Source organism: Anomalospiza imberbis, chromosome 9, assembly GCF_031753505.1.
Source record: "Anomalospiza imberbis isolate Cuckoo-Finch-1a 21T00152 chromosome 9, ASM3175350v1, whole genome shotgun sequence".
Taxonomy (NCBI): Eukaryota; Metazoa; Chordata; class Aves; order Passeriformes; family Viduidae; genus Anomalospiza; species Anomalospiza imberbis.
In genome coordinates, this window is record NC_089689.1 from 27898482 (window position 1) to 27913089 (window position 14608).

A 14608-nucleotide genomic window follows, 5' to 3' on the forward strand; every position below is an offset into this window, starting at 1 on the left:
TATATTGTTTGTATCCCTTCCCCATTCACTTGAACTTCCAAGTCTCACGTGACCTTTCAAAAGCATCATTTCTTCATCTCTAATCTTAAAGCACTTGCATGGGCTTCTGAATGCCCTCAGCACTTCATCAGTCAGCCAGGCTTGTTCCAAAGCATCATCCCAAGCCCTTTTATTTTGTGTCTCTCTGCACTTACTTTCCCATTAGTCCATGGGCCAGAATAAAAAGCAGCCTCCACTGAACATACTCCTTGCACAAGTCCATGAAATGCAGCCTATTTCCCACTAGGACCTTAGCACATTTACTTTAAAAGCTGAATCCTATTATTGATATGCCACTGATTTATATCAGGAAGGCTCAACATCCAGATATAATTTATCTTAGCCCAGTGTTTGGAAAATGAAGCATTCAATATTGTGTCCTTTGACAAATGCACATAGGCACTGGATCCCAGAGGTAGCTCTAACAAATGGTCTTATTCTTGCATCATTCTAGAAATGCCTAAACCCAGCAGCTTCTCAGAATTGCTTTTGTAGGTTCACGCCAAGTAGTCTCACTGCTGTTGGAGAGAATTAAAATCAAGCCACCAACCCTCAAGCTCAAAAGCTGCAGAGCTCATTCATTTTTAAAGAAAATAATTAAAAGAAAAACACTAACCACAAAGACTTCACCTTTAGAGTCAAAGAGCTTGATTGACTTTTTCCCTGGAAATCTTATAGCAGTAGGGAAAGAAACACATTAAAGCCAGGGCTTCCTTTCAGAGTGAATGTTCCATCAAGGAGTGAAAATCTCTCTTTGCTTTCGATGCAGTCATGTGTCTAATCTAACCATAAATACTGCATGACTGTGTTAGACTGATTTAATGGCAGCTCTATAAATAAAAAACCCCTTGACCTAAAGTACAGGCTGTGCTGCTGCCATGAAGAGGCTTGTTGAGCTGAGGGTGTGGGATAAAGTCCCAGAGCTGTGTCCTGGCCTTGGAGACAGGCTATGGACAGCGGGAACTTGGATCCCTCCTTCCCCGGTGGCTCAGGCTGAGCTGGGAGAGGGTGCTCTAGCACAATTCTCCATGTGGCAGGACAGCATTTGGGAGTTGTTTGTGAAATGCTGAGTGCACACAGACGTACAGGGATTGCCACTGGGACGCTGACATTTCCAGCTGGCAGTGCTCTGTGTTACCGAGCTATTCAGGGCACACGGGGCACTGCAGGAACTCTGTGTGTGCTTCTCACAGGGCTCAGGGCATCTGCTCACTCATATCTGCTTGTTCTTGGCTCCAGAACAGCCAGGTGGGAGGACAGAGACACCCACTTTCCACAGCATCTAGGGGATGGATTCACACTTCCCTGCAAAATGGGATTTTTGCAGGTAGCTTTGACCGTGACAAGACGTAAGAGCAAATTCTCCACTGGCTCCAGCCATGGAGCAAGAGTTGTTGCAGTAAGGTAGAAAAATTATTTTAAAAAGCCATATAAAATCAGGCCTGCTCTGGCTGGCCTACCATTTCTTCTAAGTCAAGCTAGCACGTTGCAAGCTCCCATGTGAAAGCAATCCTGTTGTGAGCAGTTTGTTAACATAACAATCTATTCCTGGGTAAAAAAAAAATAGCTTGCACCTGTATAAACTGTTTTTACACCTTTAGATAGAAAAATGAAAACAGTCTCTCGCAAACAACATTTCTTGCACATACAAACCGAGAGTTTGAGTGACCAATCAATACAGAATAACAACTTGTTACTAACCAATAAAGTAATTGGCAAGAAAACTACTGACCAACTGGAGTCCCACACGAGGTCTGTAAAACTGCATACAGGGAGTTCTGCAAATAAAGAATGGCCTTTTCCCAGCATGAAGAAAATGGAGTCCTGTGTGATTTATTCCCATAAGAGTGGCATGAGAACCTGCCCTGCCTGTGTCCCGTCCCAGCTACTGCTGACCTGCACATGACCAAAACAATCACCTTTCCCAGAGGCTGTATTTCCCATACACATACAGTGTCTGCCAGTGGCAGGGGGAACTGGCTCAAAGGATATAAAAATCCATTTTGTGATCAGTCCAGAGAAAAGGCTGGGCTGGGAAATGGAAGCTGAGCTTGCTGTGCAGCACAGCTATGTGTCAGCTGATGGCCCTGCCTGGGCATTAGCTCTGAATTCTCCAGGCAGCCTCAAAACACCTCTGTGGAGGTGACATCATGATATCAAAATGAAATGAGACTATTTAAATGCAAGGCTATCATGGTGCCAGTACATGTGAAAATGAAACTGAGTCAATGTAACCCCACAGGGAGCAAGTTACAGTTTGAGAGAGAAATAAAACAATGTAAATGGATGTTACACTGGACTTAAAGAGCCCGCTGAGGCCAGGGTCTGTTGCTGAATTTGTTTGGGCATTCAGCTTAATTTGTGCCATATATCTTGAGCTGGATGCATTGTTTTACTGAATAGCTATTAACTAAAATTAACATGCAGCCAAGTATGTTAGCGTGCAGGCAGGGTTTGACCTAAACGGTGAAAAGCAAAGACACCATGGAAGTCTGGCATTTCCCTCCTAAGTGGGAAATGTCACTGAAACAACTCAATGATACAGAATCTACACAATTATGAGTATCCTGGCACTGTCAAAGAAAGATGTTTACAAACTCACTGGAAACTAAAATGTGAAAGCATAAATGATATGGGTGTGTTGGGATTCGGTGTGAACCAAGGCTGGATTCAGGGCAGGCAGGGGGAAGGGAAAATGTAGTGTCATCATCAAGTATCTGAAGGGTATGCAAGAGCAAAAAGCAAGTTTTAGTCCTTAGGGGAGCTATTGAGGGGTAATGGCACAAAATTGAGGATAAGAACTATCAGTCTGATTACCAGAACAGTCCTGCATTAGTGGGATCTGCTGGGCTGTGACAGGATCTCCCTTGGAAACAACAGATTGCAGATTTCATCTGGATGTCTGCAAGGAGTGCTGGGATTCCTAACACAGGCCTGCCTGCTCCTGTGCTGCTGAGAGTAACAGCGCTGATGCACTCATGAAGCACATCCTGCAGCTGCCCTAAGCAAGGGCTAAGAAATAGAAGAAAAACTTGGCTTTTTGGAAGCCATGTTTCAGGAGATACTCTGGACAGTCCTCCAGACATCTGGAGGTGTTAAGGCCTGCCCAGGCAAAATCTCCAGCTGGAAAAAGGACATAAGCAGGTAGATGCAGAGGCATGGACATCCTCCCACTGCAGTGCACCCATTGCTCACTGGTTTTCTATATGTGATAGCAACAAAAATGCAATTCCCCAGACGATCACAAACCTTAAATTAATTAATCAGCAACATGTGTACAAGACACACACATGTTTCATTATAATTTTTTGAAGAAGAACCTGAGATTTATCAGCAGACTCACAGGAACAAGAAGGGGCACTAAAATTTCCGCTTTGTTTGCTATAGTGACAAAATGGAGGAATGGAGAGATGCAAGATTGAAATGTCCTAGGTCACCGAATCCTTTTTTGGACACTCATTACTGCAGTGACAGAATACAAATGCTCCCAAAGAAGTATTGTATTCTACCAAGCCTATAATGTCAATAATCTTCAGGGAATCTGTAATCTAAATAACCAGGCTTATTTTAGCTGGTTATTTTAGCTAAAGAGCATTTAGTCTATAGCAACTAGCCTTACTACAAAATCCCTGAGAAATTTTGGCTTAGAACTACATGCAGCAACTACACAATTCCTGCTCTGTAGCAGTTAAATGTATCAGCTACTCATTTAATATAAACCATAATCTTAAAAATTCATGAAAGAGAACTCAGTCTAGATTAGGGATCAAAGACATGATCCACGTTACAGCAGTTTTTAGGATACAGGAAACTAAAATAATATTAGCACTCTGCTTTACTGTCCAGCATCATCATTATGAAACTCCACGACTTCCCTGCAAAGAACTAAGAAGAAAAGCACAAGGAAACACAGCTGGAGCTGAAAGCACTGAACTGTGGGGGGAAAAAAAGAACAAATCCTTTCCCATCCAAACCAGTTATGGTTGCAAATTATCATTCTGACTGTTTTTAAGGAACTTACTAATGTATACAAAAAATGCAGCTGAAGGCATAGAACAGTGTCAGGAAAGGATGTAAAAGTCTTAGCTTTCTAGAAGGCAGAAATATGGAAGAAAATTATGGGCCACAAAAAACTACACCTTGTAACTCATGCAGTTTTTTGGCATCCAAAAGAGCTTGGCAAAAGCTCTGGCATTGGGGCAGGGATTCACTCCAGGTAGTGCAGTTTTCTTAGCACTTCTGCCTGGTTTGCCTACACATCAGCCCAAGTTTGTAACATGAGTTCTATGCCTTTCCTGCAGCTCTCCTAAAAAACACAGCAGACTTTAGAGAGAGAATTCCAAAATCAGTTAGTTGAAGTGAGTGCCACTATCGTTGGATATTGATGGAAAAATAAGGCAAAAACCAGAGCTGCAGGCTGGTGCCTACCCTCCAACTTGGATAGAGCCAGACTTTCCAACTGCACAGCTTGCACCAGGCCCAGCATCCCCGCTCAAAGCAGCAGGGCTGCTCTCAGGTGCAGCAAGCCTGCTTCCAAGGCCTGGATGGATCAGGCTCTGGGCAGATTCGGATCTGGGGGGATGTGACAGTTACAAACGGCCTGTGCAGGCCCTGTGACAGGCTGCTCACTGGGTAACTGATGAGCTGGTGTCCCGCCGAGCAGAGCCCATGTGTTTAGCGAATGACAGAAGTGCGATGTTGATCGAATCTATGTGAATAGCAAAGGAAAGCAAATACAGGCTCTGCTCTAAATGCCCATGATGGATAGATTCGTCTTGCTGTGTGCTGCTCTGATTCCAATGTATTCATTCAAACTACACATGTAATTCAAAATTTTCCTTGAATTTATTCTTGTTTACAGGAACTCTGAAGCACTGTGCTTCCAAGTGTTTGCAAATGACAAAGTACTCCACTCTGCTCCAGGGAAGGATTTGAGTCCATATCCTGAATTAAGTCTATAGCACACTCTTGCTAGCTGCAATAAATAAAGGGTAGGCTTTGATTTGTCTACATGACAGTGTAAATCAAAGGAAGTAGAGGGAACAAAGCCCCAACCACATGGCACCTATGAAATGAGAAGAGGAGGGGTGGAGAACTTGGTTCTGCTTCTACCACAAAGATTTGGCCAAAATCTAATTGGCTTTGAAAGAGGAAAAAGCTCAAACCTCCTGCTTGGAGAGACCTCAGACCCTTCATCTTTGTGTTCCACACACAGTGTACAAATCCACATATTTTACTGAAATAATCACAATACTGACGTTTTTCTAAAATGTTTATACTAAAGGAGAGAATTCTGGAAGATTTTAAGTTTCCCAGGTGACTAGTTTTGGGTCTTTGAAGCCCATCTGTGAGGATGACAGTTGCAGATATAGACTCTTTTTTATATTTTACTCTTTCCTTTCTGTAAATCACACACAGCTTCATGATGGACCTTTGCACCAAAATGTCTAAAGCATCAGGAAGCCTGTGAAAGCTGTATTTTGCCAAGGATTTGGGAGTTGATTTTTATTTTTGTATTCTCAATGTAGGCAATTCTTGTAGAAGCAAAATACTGTAATTAAATTGTCTCAGAATTGACAGTTTCTTTGTTGCATTTTTCCTATTCCCTTTTCACTAGGTCACCCTGATGGACTGGAGCAGATTAAAAACATGAATTCCAGGAAGTACTTCAATCCAAACCTATCAGCACTAACCTGAGAATGCTCTATTCCATATTATTCAGTACAATTTAAAGAGATGCAGGATTTCCTAGGTTAGGAAACTAACAAAGATACAGAAGATCATTGAAAACATGAAATCACTCCTCTCTGCTTCCAAGACTGGCTTCAGAATTGGGATTTGCACAGGCCAAGTTGCTCATCAGTCCCTGTGACCTGGCAAAGGTCGTTCTCTTGGTGGAGGAATTTTCTGACCTCCTAAAGATGGGGGAATCAGGTTCACTAAGCAGCTCCAACACAAGCCTTTCATCCCTGACCTCCAGGCTGGATTCCTGCAACTCATTAGACAGTTACAGTGAAAGATGCTAATAGATTGCACATTCAGAGTCACTGAGGCCTCAGCACCTGGGGTGAAAGTCTCTGCAGGCAGAGTTCAAGATGCCACACATTACTTGCAGCCACTGCCACATGCCATAGGTTAAGTCACCTCAGCTCACCTGGGCTCTCAGCTGTCAAAGCTTTTCTTGTTATTTGGAAACAGATACAGAACAGAGTATCAGATAGACTAATAATCTGGATTTATCTCTACAATTTTCACAAGCAGCCAAGTTTTAAGTACAAAAGCAGGGTATAAGAAAAAAGGTTAGGAGGAAGAAGCTTCAGAGGAAGGCAGAGATCACAAAGCAGCTCTGCCTAGTGGTAGAGAGGAAGAGCTGTGCCTGCAGCTCCTGCAGTAGAGGATTAAACATGTGTGTTTTATTCCAGGAGACAGAATTGTGTACACACTCTATAAAAATGACACCAAGTCTAAATGACTGTAAGAAACATTTTTTTGACATATAAAAATTTGTAAACAATTAGAGCAGAGTGTTTCTACGCAGACAAAGTTATACAGGGCAAAATGTGTTATTAGTGGAATAAAATAAGCAAAACTGGTATAAAAATTGTGTTGGGGTGTTTTTCCTCTAAAAATAACTACGCTTTTATTATGGCATCTTGATCTGACCCTTCTGCTTATCAGCACCCACATCCCTCCACACCCATGCCTGACTGCTGCTGGCAACCAGTTACAGCCTGACTCCACCTCAATGGGAATAAAAGGGAAAGTTTAAAGATACCCAAATCTGTTATTGTTCAGGAAAATGGTAAGTGTTATCAGTTATCAATGCATGAGCACCTTCTGAATATTTCTGTCTGTTAATGCTGTGCTCATCTTACAGGCAGTCTTTTTTTATCCCCATCAAATTCAAGGTCCTCCTTCTAAAGTCCTAGATGGATCAGGTCATGAAGGCCATTCAGAAACATCCTCCAAGATGTGATGCCTCCTGACATACATGTCCCACAGGCACCATGAAATATTAAAGTGACAAAACTGCAAGTACAAAGTTAAGATGGACATTTCTTCAGGGATATCCTGACAGACTGGGACCTACTCACAGAGAAAATCCAGAGGTCTGCAGGTGTCAGTGGCTTCCACAGCCACATGGAAAAGTTATTTCAGGAGAACCTCACTCGCACAATACTGACAACAAAGAGCGGTCAGCATGTCAGAAGTTACTAACAAATCAGTTTGCCAGAACAAGAGAGACCAAACAGCCCCGAGGAGTTGAAGCTGAAGCACATTTAAGTTCTACACCCCAAGACAACCATGAGAAGTTCTCTAATTGAATACAGGGACATACGTGATGTGTGTGATGTTTGCTGTGCCTACAAACACCTCTGGTCCCTGAAGCTGCAGCTGAGGCAGAACAGAGCTGTAACAGGTGTGGGAGTGATGATGCAGAACCATTCCTGCCATTCACTGCTGAAGATGGACAGCACTCAGCATAGCTCCAGGACACACTTCAGCTACAGCACAATGTGTCTTTTCATGACAGAGATCACAACTCACTACAGCATCCAAAACTGTGTCCATCACAGTTATTCACAATAATAAAGATTTCAGAGAAAGCACTAAAGCCTTGCACTTATCCAAACTCTGCCTTAAGGGTTGTGTGTGACCAAATTGTGCCATCATGAATCACATCCTGAAGGAGCATGGGTTGAAAAGCCCACATAAGGAATGCCTGATATCTGTGACTCTGATACACATCACCAACAGTGTGCAGCTACCTCATCTGGGTTCAAAAATAAGACACATCATTTGGGGACGTGCTAGTTTCCTTGTCACCAAATCAACATAATTAATTTAACCACTATCATTACAGCTGAACTTTCCAGCCCAGTCAAATGAAATAAGTCAATTCCATCTGTGTACTTTTTTTGGATGTTTTCCTTCCTCGGTGGCTAATTATTGAAGATTTTCTTCTAAGCCCTAATTCATGCCTCCTTCCTGCTGACTGCAGATAAAATGTCATCTGTGCAGGAGCTCATAATCAGCTGATTCTGACAAGCAGAGGATAAAGCACAAAAGGAAGAATATTGTTTTAAGGAGGGAGAAATCCAGATCTAACTACTGGGAATTTTGCCAGCGATCTCAATGTGAACAGAACAGAGGCCTCATTGAGACAGTGGAAATTAGACCCTGTTGCTTCTCAAGGGTTTTGTTTCCTTCTAGCTTTTTGGATGAAAAGATGATGAAACAGAGCAGTGTAGCCTCATCAGCATGATCAAAGCAAAGGGAAGGTGATAAAGGTAAAGGATACAGCAAAGGAGAGGGTAAAACCCCACCAGACAGGGTGCTAGCTGAGGTCTTGAGCACTTTGAGGATCATCTGCCATTTTGTTCATGCACTTAAAAAAACATAGAAACCTTCTCCAGGCTCAGAATTTGAAGATGCTCTTCATGTATCTGGCAGTCTCTGAAATCTAAGAGGTACATTTTCAACTCCTTGAAACACCAAGATCAGTTACTGCCCTTCAGCTTCTTAGTTCAAGAAATACCTTACATGGAATGGGGAGGGGGGAGGATGGAGAGAGAGAGCACCGAGCTTTGAAACCAGAGAACAAAATCGGAGTCCTCCCATTTCATCCCCCCTGAACAAATAAGTCTGGCTGACCTCTTATTCTCTCCATTATCCTTCATCCTCTAAGAAGAGAAATCTAGAGAAGAAAAGAAGAACATCCCAGGCTAACACGTTCATTTTCTCCTCCTGATGTTTCGAGTGCACTCTAGGGAGGAGTCAGTGCCGTTAACACCGAGGGAAAATCGGCAGGATAACTTAGAGAATCCGGGCTGAAGGCGCAGGTGCTGCATCCATCGGCCGGAGCCCGGCTCGGGCAGCCCAGCCGCCACCTGGTGACTGAAAACTCACACTGCGTTATTCCCTCAGCATTTACTCCGCCCTTACTTATTCCAGATGTGCATGGACGAAATCTGACAATGTATCCCAAGGAGTAAGGAGCTCCGATTCTCTAGAGTTCAAATATACAATATAGATCAATTTTAGAAGGAAAAAAAAAAAAGGATAAATTTAATAAACTCAAGCCTTAGATTGCAGAGAGTGTTCGGAGGGGGAGTGGCTGGGTTGAATCTAAATTCAGGTACTACTCAAGAGCTTCCTCACATCTGTGCCTCTACTGACTTTCCACAGGAAGGAAGCAGCAAAATGACCACATTCCAAAGATCCATTACCTTTCCCTTTGCTTGTCCCCTGCAGTCCCAGCTGGCACCACTGTCCTGAACCTTTCCCTTTGCTTGTCCCCTGCAGTCCCAGCTGGCACCACTGTCCTGAACCTTTCCCTTTGCTTGTCCTCTGCAGTCCCAGCTGGCACCACTGTCCTGAACCTTTCCCTTTGCTTGTCCCCTGCAGTCCCAGCTGGCATCACTGTCCTGAACCTTTCCCTTTGCTTGTCCCCTGCAGTCCCAGCTGGCATCACTGTCCTGAACCTTTCCCTTTGCTTGTCCCCTGCAGTCCCAGCTGGCACCACTGTCCTGAACCTTTCCCTTTGCTTGTCCCCTGCAGTCCCAGCTGGCACCACTGTCCTGAACTGTCACACAGACTTGCTCTGAAACAGGTGACTTCAGTAAAAAGATTTGCAAGCTGAAAGCTGGAAAATAGATTTCTACGACATGGACTATGGTAGTATGACCAAAAAGTGCTCTCAGTCAATATTTTAATAAGCTGTAACAAAATGTTTAGGACCATCATTTTTAGAAGGCAATAGATATTAACAAACAGAAGACTGCTTGAAAAATGTTTATGCTTAAAATATAACGACTACTGCACATATTCTTTTCAACTTTTATGCTCTAGTCAATGTATTATAATTGAACTCTACTGAATTACTCTTCTAGTGGATAAATACTGTACACGCTGTACTGTGAAGAGACATCATGTAATGTATACTAATTAAGCCATTATATCTGTAGAGAAGATAGTATCTGAAATATCAAATTAGCAGGAATTAAACATCTCAGAGGATTAATGAAATGTTATGAAGCCATTCACTTCCAGGTCAACAGGTTCAATTTCAGCTTAGTTTAATAGTTATAATGAATTTATGTGCTGGAGATAACAATTCTCTGCATATGTCCATAAATCAGGGTAAGAGCCCCTAGCTCGCACCAAGAGCAGCAGGCTTGAACCAGCACAGGCAGAACAAGGGAGCCAGGAATATTCTGCTGGGCCTGGGTTTGGCACACAGCCTGGGGCTTCAGGAGATCACAGAGCACATTTCCTGCATGGCTGCAATGTGTGTAGGCAGCAGCGAGCGACACCAGAGACACTCAGTCAGTTCTCTTTACAGACCTGCCAACAATTGTCAGCCCCAGCAATAAAGTTATCACAGGAACAACTCCAGCCCCATCTCTTCTTTGACTCAGTGAGGAGCCTCTTCTGTTTATCCTGATTTGTCTCAGCAGCCCTTGCTCTTTCCAGCAGAAACACCTGCAGCTCTAGGAAAAGCTGGAGCTGGGGCATGGAAAAGGAGGAATTGTAACCAACTTTTACAAGGCTTTATCTTATCTTTATTTACAATAAATATACAAAACAATCCTTGGTTTTGTTGTGGAAACACAAATTTGAGACCAAACTTATTTGAGATTAAATAACCAGCGTGTTAAGAGATGAAGCCATCAGCTCCTTAGTGATGATGGGCAGTGAGCAAACAACAACCAGTTTGTGCATAAGAGAAAGTAGCTAAGAAATAACCACATCAAGAACAAATAACTGTAACCTAGCAGAGTATGAACAAAGAGGCACCCACAAACTCTGCAGACAAACATTGAAAGGAGACAAACTTAAAAAATGCAGAGATCATCCAAAGCCCATCACTTCAGTTTGTTATGAGGACTCTGGTTTGGTCACACACAAATATTTTAAGCTAAGGAATGGCTCAAAGTCCCATCACTTCAGTTTGTTATGAGGACTCTGGTTTGGTCACACACAAATATTTTAAGCTAAGGAATGGCTCAAAGTTCCTGCTCCAGATTTTTTTCTGGAGTTTCTGTGAAGCTTGGCTAAAATCTTCATCTTACTGACTCCAATATCTCCAACAGAACTGCTAGAAGGACCATCTATGTAGGTATTATGGAAAAACTGTATTTATGAGGTACTTCAGGTGATTTAGAAATGCCAGTTCTTAACATCAGTTCTTCCTTGAGTGTTTAGCCCACACTCTGCAATATGGACTGGAAACCTCATGGAAAAACCCTGTACTGCCGACAGAAAAGTCATCCTGTCACCTCTACCATCACCACACTTTGGGATCATCTTGCTTCCCTTTCAAATTCTCCCAAGATCTGGAGAAACAAAGATCTTCACCAGAGAGTATCTGGATGGCTGTAAAATAGCTTACATGACTATTACAGAGAAAGCAGTTTTTCAACCACGGGTGTTGAGATACAAACATCACACCAGGAAAAAAAAAAAAGCTCTGGCAGCCTACATAATATGAGGAAAAAGCATCAAGCTTGCAGGATTGTTCTCTTTTAGAGACTACAAACAGAATTGAAGAACAAAGAGCATTCTAACAGCTGTTTGCTTTGCTATCCTGGCACTTCTGTATTTCAAGTTTAAATAAAAAAATATGAAAAAAACATACCTAACCAAAAACAAAAGAGTAAACTTGATAAACCAAAGGGGAAAAGGAGCCATTTTTATTGCAGGACTGTCTTCAATGCACCTCCCCTGCTCACGAAATCTCTCAACACTTCCACTACAGTAAATGCATTAAGAGTGAAACTTGTACCATGTATTTACTCTTCCAGCAGGAGGCTGTGAAGTGCAGCATAAAGTACAGGAGGTGGAAATCCAGATGATTTTTTACTGGTCTATCTTAGCTTTTTTCACTTTAGCCACTATTCTCTCTCTTACATACTGTGTTTTCCAAGCACTGAATTCCTTCCACAGAACTTCAAGATCTGCTCTTCCTGTGCCATAGTGAGATACAATTGCAATGGGAAGTTTCTACAGATAATCAGAAGCTTGCAACCACAGCATTTTCCTAAGGGATATAGTTTGAAATTATATTTTAATAACATAATAATATATTATAGTTTATATATTATGTATATTATTATATACACCCACAAAAAATTATGTTCTTTGACTTTAAAAGTGAAATGTTTCCTATGGAATGCAACATTTTTTTCTGTTCAAGAAAGAAAAAAGAAAATGCTTTAGCAATATAGGCAGATCCACAATAGAGTATTCAGCAAGAATTTTTAAAAAGTGCCCTCCAAGAGGCAGATGAACATAAGGCATTTTCTGTGTTGGGCACAAGCAAAGTAGAAAGGAGAAGCCCTTTCCAAAGCACTTGAGAAAAGTATTAGGGATGAATTAAAAAGTAAATTAAAACTTGAAGTTTTCAGCATCCCACCTTGTATGTAAAACTATACATTTGAAACAGTTGAAAACGTATTTAACTACACATTGTTCTAGTGTAGAGGCCTAACTCTTGTGTGTGTTGTGTGTGCACTTTATATTTGTGTGTGTATATTTGGAAAAAGAGGGGTTTGTTTTATAAGATGAGTACAGTTGGAAAAAACACATAATCCCCTTGTCAGTCTAATATCAGAAATTACCCCTCCCTTGAAACCTTTTCTCTCACATCACCATGATCATGGTTACAAGACTATTTACTTACAAATTTTAAAAAAGCTTCCTTGGTGAACTTGAAAATTGCATCTCCCGCCTTCAGCTGCAGTACTTCAGTCACTTAAAACAGACAGCAGAAATATGAAATTTGTGTGGTTTCATACTTCATCCTGAATGCTATGAAAACTCTCGTTTGTTCTCCTTAGTCCTACCAGAAGACACAAGCATCCAGCTGCATGTCAAGCAGCAGCCCTGGATAACAAAACAAGCTGTGACACTGGAGGAGAGAGAGGCAGCAGCGTTGGGGTTTTGGTGCTGCAGGATAAACTCTGAGATCCACAAGGGAAATCTAAATGGTGTATTTTTCTGTTTCCCTTCAGGTGACAATGTCCAAATGCCGCAACACATCACTGAGCATCTGTTACAAAAACTCCTGTCACCAAGAATGAAAATGGATGGATGAATAATGGTCAGGCTGGACCTTCTGCCTCCTGCCAGCAGGACTGAGCAGAGATGTAAAAACGGCTTGTAAGCAATATGCAGCCAATCTAGACCTATATAATCAGACCTAGAATCATCAGCATTACACAGACATCAACATACCTCTGAACAGAGACAAGGGACTTGCTGGTGTTTCTCAAAGGACCCAGCTTCATTGACTGAAGTCATTGAAAGCATTACTTGTTTCATAATCTGTTTTTCCAACTAAAGTCACTGACAGCACTGAATAGGTTATTTTTTCCTTCTTAAAAGCTTGCATTCTGATTTAATTGAAGAAATATGATTAAGTCTACCCTTCTCCATATAGAAAAATGTTTCAAAATAGGATAACCTGTAAATATTTTGGATGTTTTCTTCAAGTAAGACATTACCATTTATGAAAGAGATGTTTGTTTTGATCAAATGAGTAACAAAAAGCATAACAGCAAATACATCTTAACAGATGAAGGAACAGGATTTCCCTTTTTTATTTTCATTCACTGCCAGCTCTTTCTACATCTTCCTGCAAGATCAACATTTCAGTATTTCCATCAACTGCAAAGCAAGGACAATTCAAACATGTGCAAACAGAGATTAACATGCTGGGTACAGTGGGTCACCCATCCTGAAAGGCAGAGCTTTACCTACATTGTCCATATTTGTCTCCAGGGTATATAAAGTGTGACTTCAAGGGGAGGGAGGGAGGGGAGGAAGAAAGGAGGGAGGGAGGGAGGGAGGGAGGGAGGGAGGGAAGGAGGGAGGGAGGGATGCTCAGCTTTAGATGCCAGTTTCCTGACGAGAAGTCACTTTCATGATAAAGTCATCTGCAAAAGCTGTGCAGTCAAAAAACCTCGTATTTGTCTCCTATGTAATACACTCCACATCAGCAATCATTTATATCCATTTGGATGAGGCATCTGATGGATATCCATCTGATGAGGCATCCTGATAATTTAAAAAAGTCAAGAGGCATCTTTGTAAAGCATTTGGTGCTACCACGATTCTTTCAGTGCTTCTTCCAGAAGGGAGACTCCCCTGAAAATTATTTCACTCTATATTTTAAACTGAACTTGGTGCAACCCTTTCAGGTTACTTTGAAGAAAAATGTTGAATCAATCCACATTCTAAAATGCCTCAGAAAGAAGCAAAATCCCAGCAGTAAATCCACCTAATTAAGTGAGGGTGTATCTAGCCCATAGCTATTATCGCTTCCCAGCTTAATATTTTTAAACACCCTGTATGTGGAGCAGGCAGTAAGCTCTTCTCATTATTTCTCAAATGAAGCTGAGTAGATCTAACCCAAATTATGGCAAGATAAACCAGACAACTTAAGTGATGAAAATTGTACTTTTCCCTCTGCTTTAGGGACACTTCTGGCTCATCTGTCCTCTGATCAAGGTGAGCCTGATAAAGCTGAAAATTACACTGTGTGACTGGATTGTATGAGATTATC

The 14608-nt window shown here is 41.8% G+C and overlaps 2 long non-coding RNA genes across 2 annotated transcripts; one reads left to right on the forward strand and one right to left on the reverse strand.

The window, feature by feature from the left end:
* Positions 1 to 13018: 13018 nt before the first annotated feature.
* Positions 13019 to 13861, reverse strand: LOC137478807 (uncharacterized). The gene is made up of 2 exons (XR_011001804.1): positions 13279 to 13861; positions 13019 to 13108 (listed from the first exon to the last, which is right to left on the reverse strand). It is a non-coding gene; the product is annotated as an uncharacterized lncRNA (long non-coding RNA).
* On the forward strand, positions 13723 to 14441 carry LOC137478806 (uncharacterized). The gene is made up of 2 exons (XR_011001803.1): positions 13723 to 13836; positions 13889 to 14441. It is a non-coding gene; the product is annotated as an uncharacterized lncRNA (long non-coding RNA).
* The last annotated feature ends 167 nt before the right edge of the window (positions 14442 to 14608 follow it).